Source organism: Dendrobates tinctorius, unplaced genomic scaffold (assembly GCF_039654945.1).
Source record: "Dendrobates tinctorius isolate UK_male_01 unplaced genomic scaffold, ASM3965494v1 ptg000326l, whole genome shotgun sequence".
In the NCBI taxonomy this organism is placed as follows: Eukaryota; Metazoa; Chordata; class Amphibia; order Anura; family Dendrobatidae; genus Dendrobates; species Dendrobates tinctorius.
The window spans coordinates 7131801-7147954 of NW_027361993.1; the positions used below are offsets into that span (position 1 = coordinate 7131801).

Below are 16154 nucleotides of genomic sequence, written 5' to 3' on the forward strand. Positions count from 1 at the left end.
GATTTCAGAGCTGCAGCTATTATGGTGTTATATAAATCAGCAGCAGCGTCCTCATTGTGTAAGAAACTTATGTCTGTAAGAGGGAGGAGGGATTCAGAAAGGGAGTGTGGATCAAGGTTTTTAAGATTTCTGCGAGGGTGTGCAAGTTTGTGGAATGGGGATTGTGGACAAAGAGAGGAGAGGTAAGAGAATGTAAGTAGGTTGTGGTCAGAAAGAGGGATGGTCAAGTTAGAGAGGTTAGATAGGGAATAGAGGCAGGTGACGATGAGGTCCAGAGTGTGACCATCTTTGTGAGTGGCTGCAGAAGACCATTGAGGCCGAAGGAGGAAGTGAGAGATAGAAGTTTAGTGACAGCTGAGAGGGAAGTGTCACTGGGGATGTTGAAGTCACCCAAGATGATAGTGGGGATTCAGTGGAGAGGAATTGAAGTAGCCAAGTAGTGAAGTGGTCAAAGAAGGTGACGAATGTCCCAGGGGGGCAGTAAATGACAGCCAGTTGGAGGGGAAGTAGATGCGCACAGAGTGCACCTCAATGGAAGGGAGGGTAAAAGTGGGTGGCAGTGGGATTTGGGTGAAGGAATAGTTATCTGACAGGAGAAAACTAACTCCTCCGCCATGCTTGCTGCTCAGGGTGTGGAAAATTAGAATCTACCATACAAAAGTGCAGCAGGAGAGGCTGTGTCAGAGGGGGTGAGCAAGGTTTCAGTGGTAGTGAGGAAAGAAAGTTTGTCAGTAATAAAAAGATCATGGAGGTAGGAAAGTTTGTTGCAGACAGATCAAACATTCCATAGAGCTCCTGTTAGTGTAATTGAGGAAACAGGGCCTGGGCGAATGGGTGTAAGGTTAGAGAGGTTACGGAAATTTGTGATAGAGCGTGGATGGGACGTAGAAATGACTGTGGGGATGTGGTGAGGAGGACCAGGATTTGGTGAAATATCATCGGCTGTCTGCAGTCAGAAGGAGCAGAGAAAGTGACTGCAGTTGGGAGCAGGAAAGGGCATGGGGTAGCTGGCTGTGTTTGGAGACAGAGGATTGTATATAGAGGAACAGTTCTGAGGAGGAGGGGAGATGGATGGAGAGGATGGAGGGAGAGATAACCAGTTCTTTACTATGTGAAGGGACTAGGGGGTTACTAGAAAGTGAAGTATTATAGGAGTCAGAGTAAAAAGAATCAGAAACATTGTTTTCAGTGACTATGTATCCAGTTACCTTCAGTTCCCTTCTGGTTCAATTCTTGATTAATTCATAGCTCCACACTTCTGTGATGCACTTGTATGGTGCACGCTGCAGACTGAAGTCTTGCAGACGTTTGGTTTGCAATATATTTGCTAGAAAATGCATTCAGGTGTGAAGCTGAGGAAAGTGCTCTGTACTCATCTTGGTCTGATTATTTAGCGTCAGCCAGATGCAAGATGATCAATGCAGAGTAAACAAGGAGGTCATAAATAACATTGGGAGTATAGCAGGGTTTAGTTGAAAAGCATACCAAGTGATATCTATCTATTTATCTATCTATCTATCTATCTCATAGATAGATAGTTAGTTAGACAGATATATACAAGGTGGGCCATCTACAGTATATGGATCCACCCAAATAAAATGGGAATGTTTGATGACTTCAGCTTCCTTTTTATGGCACATTAGTATATGGGAAGGGGGGGAAATTTTCAAGATGGGTGGAGACCATGGCAGCCATTTTGATGTTGGCCATTTTGGATCCATCTTTTGTTTTCCTATGGGAAGAGGGTCATGTGACACATCAAACTTATTGAGAATTTCACAAGAAAAACAATGGTGTGCATGGTTTTAACATAACTTTATTCTTTCATAAGTAGAGTTGAGCGATACCGTCCGATACTTCAAAGTATCGGATCGGAATGGATCGGCCGATCTTTAAAAAAAGTATCGGTATCGCCGATTCCGATACCGGAAGTCCCATTCAAGTCTATGGGACTTCCGGTATCGGAATAAGAAAAACCCTGTTTTTGCCTTGTACAGCCTCTCTGGGGTCTGTACGGGCCTTTCGGGGGGCTGTGCCGGCCTGCCAGGGGGTCTGTGCAGGCTCCGGTGGTCTGTGCCGGCCTGCCGGGGGGCTGTGCCGGCCTGCCGGTGGTCTGTGCAGGCTCCGGTGGGCTGTGCCGGCCTGCCGGGGGGCTGTGCCGGCCTCCCGGGGGGGCTGTGCAGGCTCCGGGGGGCTGTGCCGGCCTGCCGGGGGGCGGTGCCGGCCTGCCGGTGGTCTGTGCAGGCTCCGGGGGGCTGTGCCGGCCTGCCGGGGGGCTGTGCCGGCCTGCCGGTGGTCTGTGCAGGCTTCGGGGGTCTGTGCAGGCATCGTCCGATGGGACTACAAGTCCCATCGGGCGATGCCTGCTACCATGACAGTGATTGACACATTAGCCAATGATGGGACAGTAGTAGTCCAATCATCCGGCTAATGTGTTGAATGTAAAAAAAAAAAAAAAAAAAATTACATGCTAAATACATGCTACATACATACAACATGCATACTACATACATGCTACATTCATACTACATACTACATACATGCTACATTCATACTACATAAATACTACATGCAACATACATACTACATATATACTACATACATACTACATGCATGCTACATACATACTGCATGCTACATACATACTACATGCTACATACATACCACATATATACTACATACATACTACATGCATGCTACATACATACCACATACATACTACATACATACTACATGCATGCTACATGCTACATACATAACACATATATACTACATGCATGCTACATACATACTACATGCTACATACATACCACATACATACTACATGCATGCTACATACATACTACATGCATGCTACATACATACTACATGCTACATACTACATATATACTACATGCATGCTACATACATACTACATGCTACATACATACTACATATATACTACATGCATGCTACATACATACTACATGCTACATACATACTACATATATACTACATGCATGCTACATACATACTACATACATACTACATATATACTACATGCATGCTACATACATACTACATGCTACATACATACTACATATATACTGCATGCTACATACATACTACATGCTACATGCATACTACATATATACTACATGCATGCTACATACATACTACATGCTACATACATACTACATATATACTACATGCATGCTACATATATACTACATGCATGCTACATACATACTACATGCTACATACATACTACATATATACTACATGCATGCTACATACTACATGCTACATACATACTACATATATACTACATGCATGCTACATACATACTACATGCTACATACATACTACATATATACTGCATGCTACATACATACTACATGCTACATGCATACTACATATATACTACATGCATGCTACATACATACTACATGCTACATACATACTACATATATACTACATGCATGCTACATACATACTACATGCTACATACATACTACATATATACTACATGCATGCTACATACTACATGCTATATACATACTACATATATACTACATGCATGCTACATACATACTACATACATACTACATGCATGCTACATACATACTACATACATACTACATGCTACATACATACCACATATATACTACATACATACAATACATTCATACAATACATACATAGACATACAGTACATATAACATAGAGTAACATACTTACCAATACTTGTCACATTGTTCCCCGAAGCCATTGTCTTTTCCGGAATAAATATTAACATAACAAACCACAAAAATACTCACCCACGATCCGAAGCAGTCCACGAGTGTGTCCCACGACGATCTTGGGTAGAGAACGGCAGCATCAGATGATGCTGCCGTTCTCTACGGGCTGCAGGAATCCAATGACGGAAGGTAGGTATCCTTCCGCACTGTATTCCTCCGCCACTTAAAAAAAAAAAAAGTCCCTAGTCTCACTTTATGCCATTGCTGCGTGGGAAATTCCCACACAGCAATGGCATAAAGTGAGACTAGGGACTTTTTTTTTTTAAGTGGCGGAGGAATACAGTGCGGAAGGATACCTACCTTCCGTCATTGGATTCCTGCAGCCCGTAGAGAACGGCAGCATCATCTGATGCTGCAGTTCTCTACCCAAGATCGTCGTGGGACACACTCGTGGACTGCTTCGGATCGTGGGTGAGTATTTTTGTGGTTTGTTATGTTAATATTTATTCCGGAAAAGACAATGGCTTCGGGGAACAATGTGACAAGTATTGGTAAGTATGTTACTCTATGTTATATGTACTGTATGTCTATGTATGTATTGTATGAATGTATTGTATGTATGTAGTATATATGTGGTATGTATGTAGCATGTAGTATGTATGTAGTATGTATGTAGCATGCATGTAGCATGCAGTATGTATGTAGCATGCATGTAGTATATATGTAGTATGTATGTAGCATGTATGTAGTATGTATGTAGTATGTATGTAGCATGTAGTATGTATGTAGTATGTATGTAGTATGCATGTAGCATGCAGTATGTATGTAGCATGCATGTAGTATATATGTAGTATGTATGTAGCATGTAGCATGTATGTAGTATGTATGTAGTATGTATGTAGCATGTAGCATGTATGTAGTATATATGTGGTATGTATGTAGCATGTAGTATGGATGTAGTATGTATGTAGTATGCATGTAGCATGCAGTATGTATGTAGCATGCATGTAGTATATATGTAGTATGTATGTAGCATGCATGTAGTATATATGTAGTATGTATGTAGCATGTAGCATGTATGTAGTATATATGTAGTATGTATGTAGCATGTAGTATGTATGTAGCATGTATGTAGTATTATGTAGCATGCATGTAGCATGCATGTAGTATGTATGTAGTATGTATGTAGCATGCAGTATGTAGCATGTATGTAGCATGTATGTAGTATGTATGTAGTATATATGTAGTATGTATGTAGCATGTAGTATGTATGTAGCATGTAGTATGTATGTAGCATGTATGTATGTAGCATGCATGTAGTATATATGTAGTATGTATGTAGCATGTAGTATGTATGTAGCATGCATGTAGTATATATGTAGTATGTATGTAGCATGTAGTATGTATGTAGCATGCATGTAGTATGTATGTAGTATGTATGTAGTATTTTTTTTTTTTTTTTTTTTTTTAACATTTAACACATTAGCCGGATGATGGGACTACTACTGTCCCATCATTGGCTAATGTGTCAATCACTGTCATGGTAGCAGGCATCGCCAGATGGGACTTGTAGTCCCATCGGACGATGCTTGCACAGACCCCCGGACATCAGCACAGACCACCGGCAGGCCGGCACAGCCCCCCGGCAGGCCGGTACAGACCCCCACAGGGTGCACAGACCACCGGCAGGCCGGCACAGCCCCCCGGCAGGCCGGTACAGACCCCCACAGGGTGCACAGACCACCGGCAGGCCGGCACAGCCCCCCGGCAGGCCGGTACAGACCCCGGGCAGTCCACACAGCCCCCGACAGGCCGGCAGAGACCCCCGGAAGGCCCGAAATGACGGCGCATCATGATGCGCACACACCGCGCATCATGATGACGTCAGGCTGTCAATCAACTTTGAACTTCCGATTCCGATGCCGAATTCCGATGTTGAAAAAATATCGGAAGTCGGTATCGGAATTCCGATACAGCAAGTATCGGCCGATACCCGATACTTGCGGTATCGGAATGCTCAACACTATTCATAAGTTATTTACAAGTTTATGACCACTTATAAAATGTGTTCAAAGTGCTGCCCATTGTGCTGGATTGTCAATGCAACCCTCTTCTCCCACTCTTGATACACTAATAGCAACACCGCAAAAGAAATGCTAGCACAGGCTTCCAGTATCTGTTGTTTCAGATGCTGCACATCTCATATCTTCACAGCATAGACAACTGCCTTCAGATGACCCCAAAGATAAAAGTCTAAGGGGGTCAGATCGGGAGACCTTGGTGGCCATTTAACTAGCACACGACGACCAATCCACTTTATCACCAACCATTCCCATTTTATTTAGGTGTATCCATATAGGTGTATCCATATAGATCGCCCACCCTGTAGATAGAGTTTCGCCCACACAGGATACAACAAACTTCAGTTTCCACTGGAGATTCATACTGGAGACTTCCTTGTCTCAAGACACACAGGCTGAGAAAAAACTCAGTGGCTTGTTTACTTGTTACTTGATTTTGCCACTCCCAACGAGGTAGTCTAAACAATTTGGCCTCTTCCCTATGGCACATTTATTTTTTATTTATGGTAGATCCCGCCTTTCTCACAGCATCCAGAATTGCCTTTACCTTTGGTAGATGACTACCCCAGCCTGGGCTGAAGATCACAATGTGATCGAGGTAGACTGTGGCATACTTTTTATGTGGATCTGATCCTTGGCCCTCTGCAAGGTTGCTTTGGTATCCTGTAGTCCAAAAGGCATTCTAGTATAGTGAAAACACCCATCAGGTGTCTAGACAGCTGTCTTCTCCTTGGCACTCTGGGACATGGGGATCATTCAATAGCCCTTTGTCAGGCCGAGGGTGGTAATATACCTCATGGGACCAAGCCTATTGATGCGGGACATTGGATTTGCATCAAATTTGGATGCTTCATTCAACCTGTGGTAGTCATTACAAAACCACCACTCACCATCTGACTTTAGCATGAGAACGATGGGACTTGACCATCCACTTTGTGACTCCTCTATCACCCTGAGGTCTAGCATTCTCTTCACCTGGGTTGAGATTACCTCAAGGTGTGCTTTGGGAATTCTATATGCCTTAAGCTACACCGTTATATATGGCTCTGTCAGAAAGTCATGTTCCACCTCCTGTGTATGTCCCGGCAACTCTTAGAACAGGTCATGGTTCTGCTGCAGCAGTTCTTGACACTGTTGCTTCTGGGCTGGCGATAGATTCTCTGAAATCATGACATCCTCTGTTTTGGCATTGGAATGGGCTCCCAGGCAAGGAGCTTCCAGTGATTCCTCATCTTGCCACGGCTTGAGCAAGTTCACATGGTATACTTGGTGAGTCTTCCTGTGCCCTGGCTGATGGACCTTGTAATTAACTTCGCCCAGTCTTTCCACCACCTCGTATGGGCCCTGCCACTTGGCCAGGAACTTGCTCTTAACTGTGGAGATAAGCATCGGCACACGGTCCCCGGGCTGGAACTGCCTCAGCCTCACTGATCGGTAATAGATCCTTGCCACCACCTCTTGTGCTTGGAGGAGATCCGCTTTCATGATATGCATCACCTTCACCATTCTATCCTGCATGTGTGCAACATGATTTATGATGATCCAGTGGGGCGTGACCTTGGCTTCCCAGGTTTCCCAGATCTTTTTGATCGTGTTTCATTGCACCTTTTTGTTCGGCGGTATGATATTAAAGCATTGTTTTTTGCCCTTTTTTATTTATTTTTTACGGTGTTCACTGAATGGGATAACTAGTGGGACAATTTTATAGGTCAGGTCGCTCCAGACTCTTCGATACTAAATATGTGTACTTTTTTATTTTTATATAAATAAATGTATTTATTGGAATAATATTTTTTCTTTTTTTTGTTTTCTGTTTGGGGATTTTTTTTTATATTTTTACACTTTGTAATAACTTTTTTCTTTTAAACATTGTCCCAGGATGGGACATCACTGTACAGTAACAGATCACTGATCTGATACTCTACAATGCTTCTGTACTGCAGGGCATCAGAGCAGCATCTGACAGGCAGGGAAGGAGGCAAGTCAGCTCCTCTGAGCAGGCGCTAACAAGCTACTTTCCCTGCAGGTCCCTGAAGGACTCTGTGGCCATCTTGCGGCCAGGGGTCATCACGGAGACCATCAACACAACGCGATTGCATCGCATTGTGCCGATAGAAGCAGACAAGGAGCTCACTCTATCTGCAATGCTCCTCGATGTCGCTGTCACTATTGTCAGTGGCATCAGAGGGATTAAACACCCGCTATCGGTGTTAGCACCGATCGTGGGCGTTGCTGGAGGGTGTCAGCTCTCACATACAGCTGACACCCGCACCCGATTGCGGCGGCGCTCAGTGTGAGCCTGCGCGATCGCGATGTTGTATATATATCTCTCTTTGCAGTTCCTGCAGAGCAGTATATATACAGTGCATGTTGGGAAGGGGTTAAGCTTGCATTTTATTTATTGGTGTTTGCATGCATATGAGTCCAGTGGGCAGTCCTTCTAGTGATTGACAGTCTATCTGCAGAGGCAGCTGTCAATCACTAGTAGGACCGCCCCCTGGACTCCTATACATACAAACCAGGGATTTCAGTGAATAAAATACAAGATATACTGAATCTTCTCCAACAAACCCATATATTATTTCCCTCAGCTTCTATTTCACTATACCGTGTTGTCCACAGATCATACTGCATTTACAATGTGATAAGTTCCCTTTAAATCCCGAAATGACAAATGATGTTGGGGGAGAGAAGGATCCAGCCTACTGATTTTAAGCGGCTGATCCTCTTGTTCTTGCATGGAGAACACAAATGAACACTTGGCCGAGTAGAATGCTCCTATTTATGGGAAAGTAGAACAAGAAAGCTGTCAGGGTCGAGGGACCCTTTTCAGGGCATCTTTGTATATACACTATAGTGTACCTAATCATACCCTAAAAAGGAAATGCTCTGTCCATTGCAGACAGTAGGGGGAGCTGCACAAGTTTGTATTAGGTCCAGTCCTCTGCTCAGAAAACTAGGTGTAACTTCAATTACATTGACATCAAAAAGCATATTTCACAATCTATCATATGGTCTTCCTTAATAAAAAGTTGTCTAGAGAACTTTATCTCATCAGAGTGCTGTCCAAGAAGATGGAGTTCGATTTTACTTGCATTGCCCCATAGAAAGTAAGGCAATATGTTGTCTATAACAGACAAATCCTTTAAAGAGTCACTGTTGTTTTATTTAATTTTTATTCATAAATCAATAGTATCTTATCAGAGAAATTACCATCATTTTCCTTCCAGATTGATCTTTCATTCTCAGTTCATGGGTAAAATTAGCATTTAGAGAACACAGATTTTCCCATTACTGAGATAGAAGATGACGGTGTTCATCAAGTTCTATGGAGAACTGTAACTGTAATTTCAGGGGCACTTGCAGCAGAAAGTCTGTGTCTGCCTCTAGCTCCTTCCTCGTCTCCAAAGAATTTTATAATCAACAACAATCATCCCATATCTTAGTAATGGGAAAATCTGAGTTCGCTTAATACAGATTTTATACCGTGAATTGGGAATGAAAAATCAACGTGGGAGGAGAAAGAAGCAGATTTCTCTGATGAGATACATTACAAAGTTACTTATTTTCATATGCACTATTGATTTAAGGAATACAAATTAAAATGATTGTTACCTTTTAAAGGGACAGTATCCAACAATAGTTTTTGCACCTTGTCAACCAATGATTGGGGTAGGCTCTTCTGCAGTGATTGCTACCAAAATGCCAACAAATTATCAGCGTAGACTCTTATTGATTAAATTGATTAAATGAATCCATAAGGATACATTATGAAAATGAATGCGTGAAATCTAATGTCTAATGGAATAATATACTTTATACTGCTGGTTTCCTTTCCATTCTTGAATTGTGTGATAAGACACGCAGAGCTTTTGTAGCAATGGTGGGTAAAATGGCAAAGTGATTTCTGCTAAAAAAAAAAAAAAAAATTGCAATAGTTTAGAACTTTTTGGTGGCTGCAAATTCTATTTCTTGCGAATGGTTTCTCATTGTAAACCTACTTATGGTCATTTTGAAAATAACCACAAATAACTATATACTAATGACTAAACCTGCTGGATCCCCACCACCTATTGGGGAGTCTACAATGGCTGAAAGTCCAGCCGAGAAGGGACTGAGTGGATGTAAACTACAATCCAACAAGGAGCAAATGACATAAGTGGCGAGTGGATGGTGTTTGTTCTCTGAAATGATATGATATAGCTTCAATTTTCTGCTGCTGACTCGTGATAAAATTACAGTTTCCTAAAAAATTAAAATTAAAGATCTGTGAAATATATAAAAAAAATCTATTTAGAGTAAAAATCGCACAATGTACATTTACCATGTCGAAGTGATTGTAGCTAATTGTAATTGTGATTTAAAGGTACAATATGGACTGTATTTCTACCAATGGTACAGTTAGGTCTGTACATGTAAACCTGGAGAATGAAAATAGAATTGCACTATTATATAAGAAAAAGGAAATTGAAAATTGCCTTTCTGACCACAATAAGATAAATTCAGGCAAAGGATAGAAAGTTTAGGAGCGCAGACAACTATATAGCAAGGGAACAAATCAGAGCCGGACTGGTCATCTGGCAATTCTGACAAATGTCAGATGGGCTGGTCCATTAGTGGGCTGTATTGTCTGGGGACAGTGATGATGTCTGTAAAGTGCTGTGGAAATATGATGTCTGTAAAGTGCTGTGTATGATAGCGCTATATAAGCAAAGCATAATAAATATAATTTCATAGATAATCTGCCATATAGGTAATAAGTGAAAAGTTATTGTATGTTGACTTTCCCTCCAACCCACACAACAATCACTCCAAAGTGTTGGCCAATAGGTGTCTCCCTCGTTTCTAACTTGCTGTTTAGTGAAATCCATTGCTAGCACCAGAAACTCAGACCAATAACAGAAGCGGGGGCATGACATTGTCACTGCTCCTGCTCTCCTCTCTACCAACTGCTTCTGCTCTCCTGTCTGCCACCTGCATACAGACATAATGAAGAGGTGGGCTTTCAGTACAACGCTGGTAAATCAGTGGGCAAAGTTAGGGGCAATGCATGCTGCAAAGTGACTGAAGGAAGTCCTAGCACCTATAGTGCTGCCAGCTGTATCTATTAAATCTCTGTAGACAATTGTTGGGTATAGTTTATAGTATTACATAATTACAGTGTATCACTTTAATAGAGACGGTGATGGTGGCGCAAATAGTGCTGGTGGAGAGTTGATGAAGAGGGATCAAATTCACTCAAAAAAGTGGATAGCAATTTAAAGAAAATGAGAACAGGAGTGATCCCCTGACAAATTAAACTGGTGTGTACACCATTGTACTGTATACTATTGTATATGTGTATTCCATCCATTTACTTTCTGCTCATTGTATAGAAAAATATTTAACTAGTTTATTTTATTTATTGTTGAAATCTCAAATATCGAAATGGGATACAAAATCTGAATGTTCCTTATGTGAATACATGGCTAGTGAGCACTTTACACATTTGTCTTTGGAGATACAAGTTTACCAATATTTTATATATTATACAGTATATTGATGTAGGAAGGTCCATCAAACTGGAGCTGCATAAAAAGAAATCACAATTCAAAAAATAAAAAGAAAAAAAAGGATTTCTGTTGTCATTTTCTGAGTTTTTATTTTCCTTTCAATGGAGTTGTGTGGAGGCTTATTTTTTGTGGGAGAGATGACGGTTTTACTGATACATTTTGGGGTAGATTCCACATTTTGATTACTTCTTATTGAATTTTTTAGGAAAAGTGTGGCGTCCAAAAAACTGCAATCCTGACGTTTCAATATTTTTTTCTTTTTACAGTGTTTACTCTACGGGTTTATTAATTTATATTATGATAGACTGGGTTTTAATGAACGTGGAAATACCAAGTATGTTAATTTTTTTCTTCATTTTTTATTAATAATAGAAAAGATAGGTGGTTCAAATTTAAATTTTTTTTATTACATGTTTAATTTTTTTAATATTTTTTCATTTTTATTTTTTAGTTCCCTCTATGAGCTTGAACCATTGATCATCCAATCGCTTATACTATATACTACAGTAATGCAGCAGTAATAATCTTGGTCTCCTTAGAAGCTTGGCATATAGTTGAGCTTTGGAGGAGGAGCAAGATGGCAGCGACAGGGGACTTTAGCAGGTCCTGGCTGCCATTGTAAGCCAGCAATCATGTCAGACACATGAACATTGATTGTTTCATGTGTTTACATCCCGCCACCATTGGAGCTGAGTGCAGCTGATCGGTGAGGGTGCTGGACCACATAATAGTATAGTGCATCCAGACAATTCTTTTAACCCCTTTATGCCCTTGAACGTATAGGTACGTCATCGGTCACGTCCCTGCATTTGATGCAGGCTCTGGTGCTGAGCCCGCATCTTTCAATACACATGGCAGCTGATCTGATCAGTGTCATGTGCCTCTATCCGCAATTCAACTGCTGCTGTTCACATGTTAAATGCTGTTGTCAATCTATAACTGCGGCTTTTATCCCTCCCCAGGCGGAAGCACTTCACGAGACATATCCATCGGCACCCCTGTCACCTGAACGCGTGGTGCCAATGGGTTATTTGTCATGACAGCCGTGGGTCTGCAGCAGACCCTCATGTCTGTCATTGTAAATCCCCTATGAATGCTGGCGTGTGGCCGGCATTCATAGGAGATGATGATTTTTGCCACACATAGCATGTGTAGCACAGGCGATCAGACGATTGCAGTTTCAAGTCTCCAAAGGGGACTATTAAAGCAAGTAAAAAGTAAAAAAAAACAAGTTTTAAAAATTACTAAAATTTTTTAAAAAACATAAAAGTTCAAATAAATCACCATTTGAATTTGCACCATTCAAAATGAAACATTAAAAAATACACATATTTGGTATTGCTGAGTTCAGAAATGTCCGATCAATTAAAATATAAAGTGAATTAATCTGATCGGTAAACAGCGTAACAAGAAAAAAAATAGAAACTCCATATTTCCTTTTTTTTAGTTGCAGCAACACTGCAATAAATTGCAATAACAGGTGATAAAAGCATTGTATCTAACGCAAAATGGTATCAATAAAAGCGTCAGATCAGGACGCAAAAAATAAGCCCTCACCCAGCTCCAGATCACGAAAAATGGAGACACTAAGAGTCTCGGGGAAATGGCACCATTTTTTTCTTACAAATTTTTTTTTTTCACTACTTAAATAAAAAAGAACCTATACATGTTTGGCATCTGCAAACTCATACTGACCTGTGGAATCAAAATGGCAGGTCAGTTTTAGCATTTAGTGAACATCTTAAATAAAAAACCCAAAAAACAATTGTGGAATTGCACTTTTTTTCACAATTTCTCCGCATTTGGATTTTTTACCCCATTTTCTAATACACTATATGGTGGAATCAATGGTGTAATTCAAAAGCACAACTAGTCCCACAAAAACAAGCCCTCACATGGCTATATCATTTGAAAAAAAAAAAAAAATTATGGCTCTGGAAGAAGGGGAGCAAAAAACAAAAGTGTAACAATGGAAGGTGGTGAACTGGTTATAGGCAACCTGTTGAAAATAATGTCTTGAATATCCTTATTTTAATTTATTAATCTTCCAGCTACTTAAGAAGGTTTTCTTTAAGTATTGGTAGATGACAGTCTTCTCTGACACGCCCCCAGGGTCCTTGTTAATTATGCAAACAACTCCCATAGCATAGCCCCACCCATGAGGACATCTACACTGCAGTTAATAACATGGTCATATTATGTGAATTCCACCCACGGGCTGTATTGCACTTTAAAATAGTTGTGATAAAGGGTCCCATACACTGACATTACAGAACACATAAAGGGGTTATTTTGCCCTGTTAGGTATCTATCAACATTGCCCATTAAATGAATACAAGTAGTGATCAGATCATCATAACTTCACATACGCACCCTTGAATACTTACAATGCTTATAGTAATCCACTGAAAATGGGTCTATTCTGTGCCACTTATTTTTTTTAATATATACTGCTCAAAAAATAAAGGGAACACTAAACAATACAGGCTCTCTGCCCCTACATCATGCTGCTCTCAGATTCCATATACACATCTGCTGAAAGATTCCCATTAATAGCTTGAAGGATTGTATGCACTAGTTATCCATGATGGGGGCTGCAGAAGATAACCTTATCACCATCATTGTCCTACTACAACCGTCCTGATCAGCTTATGTTATAAGGCGAATACCATAGAAGAAAATTGCTGGTCATAGAGGGAGCAGTCATAATTTAGCAAATATGTTTTTTGGCATCTAGAAGGTTCCTTTAACCCCTTTCTGTCATGTGACATACTATCCCATCCATGTGCCCTGGGACTTAATTCCCTGGGACGGGATAGTACGTCACAGCGATCAGCGGTGCCCACGTGGTGAGCGCCGCTGGGTGTCAGCTGATTATCACAGCTGACACCCGCAATGTGTCAGGGGCGGTCACGGACCACCCCGACACGTTAACCCCTTGCACACCGCGATCAAACATGATCGCGGTGTACCGGGGGTTAAAGGGAAGCATCGGCAGGGAGGGGGCTTCCTCCGTGCTTCCCTGAGCCCCCCACAGCAGCGCAATGTGCAGCACTGCTGCGGCGGCTCCATCCCTGCAGGGTGCTGGCTTCCTCATGCCTGCAAAGGAAGCCTTGTGCAGTGCCTGTGACAGATCGCTGATCTGTCACAGTGATCTGTGATATGACAGATCAGCGATCTGTCACACGACAGTTATGTCCCGCTGGGACAATGTAATAAAGTTAAGAAAATAAAAAAAAAGTGTACAAATAATTTTTTAAAAAATCGCTAAATAAATTAAAAAAAAAAATATTCCCTAATAAATTCATTTTTTGGAAATAAAAAAAACGAAACAATAAAAGTACACATATTTGGTATCGCCGCGTCCGTAACGACCCGCCCTATAAAACTGTCCCATTAGTTAACCCCTTTAGCGAACCCCTTAAAAAAAAAATAAAAAGCGAAGCAAAAAATAATGATTTATTATCATACCACCAAACAAAAAGTGCAATAACGCGCGATCAAAAAGACGCAAATAAATAACCATGATACCCCGGAAAACGTCATCTTGTCCCGTAAAAAACGAGCTGCCACACAGCATCATCAACAAAAAAGTAAAAAAGTTATAGCTCGCAAAATAAAGTGATGCAAAAATAATTATTTTTTATATAAAATTGTTTTCATTGCATAAAAGCGCCAAAACATAAAAAACGACATAAATGAGGTATCGCTGTAACCGTACTGACCCGAAGAATAAAAGCGCTTTATCAATTTTACTGCAGGCAGAACGGTGTAAACGCACCCCCCAAAAGAAATTCATGAAACGCTGGTTTTTGTTCATTCTGCAACCCAAAAATCGGAATAAAAAGCGATCAAAAGATGTCACGTGCCCGAAAATGGTACCAATAAAAACATCAACTCGTCCTTCAAAAAATAAGACCTCACATGACTGTGGGTCAAAATATGGAAAAATTATAGCTCTCAATATGTGGTGATGCAAAAACTATTTTTACAGCGCGAAAACGCTGCGAAAACATTTAAAAAACTCGTACAGAACGCACCCCATGCATTCCTATGGCATAACGCACATGCTGTACTAATGCTGCGCTTTTCTCCGCTGCAGAATTGCATCGCGGAAAAAAACCCAGCATGCTCATTCTTTTTGCAGAATCGCAAAGAATTGCCGTGATTCCGCACCCATAGGAATTCATGAGAACCGCTCACTTGCCGCATGTGGCTATGCCCACCATGCGCAAAGTTAAGCGTCTCATGTGCGGTTGGTACCCACGGTGTGGAGGAGAGGAGACTGTCCTCCAGGCCCTGGGTACCATACCCCTGTAAATAAAAAAAAATAAAAAAATCGGGGTATATTTACCTTCCGGTGTCACGCGTAGCCTTCCCGGGCCTCAGCGTTCCCAGTAATGCCTTGCGGCAAAGTCCTGTGATGACGTAGTCTCGCGTTACTCTAGCGTTCTCGTGAGATCACTATAGCAACGCGAGACCAACGTCATCACAGGTCTCACAACGCATCGCTGGGAACGGGAGCGTCGCTGAGACTGCGTGGGACGTCGGAATGTAAATATACCCCGATTTTTTATTTTTTTATCATTTTTAACATTCTATCTTTTACTATTGATGCCGCAAAGGCAGTCTCAATAGTAAAAAGCTGGTCACACTTGTCAAACACTATGTTTGACGAGTGTGACCAACCTGTCAATCACTTTCCAAGCGATGCTTCAAATCGCTTGGAAAGTGCTTGAATTTCGCACGCGAAAATCGCGAACATAATCGCGGTAAAATCGCGCGGAAAAAACCGCGCG

The 16154-nt window shown here is 41.3% G+C and overlaps 1 protein-coding gene across 5 annotated transcripts in view; it reads right to left on the reverse strand.

Moving 5' to 3' along the window:
* CAMTA1 (calmodulin binding transcription activator 1) overlaps positions 1-16154 on the reverse strand; it is a 2204257-nt gene that overhangs the window by 428381 nt on the left and 1759722 nt on the right. The window lies entirely within an intron of this gene.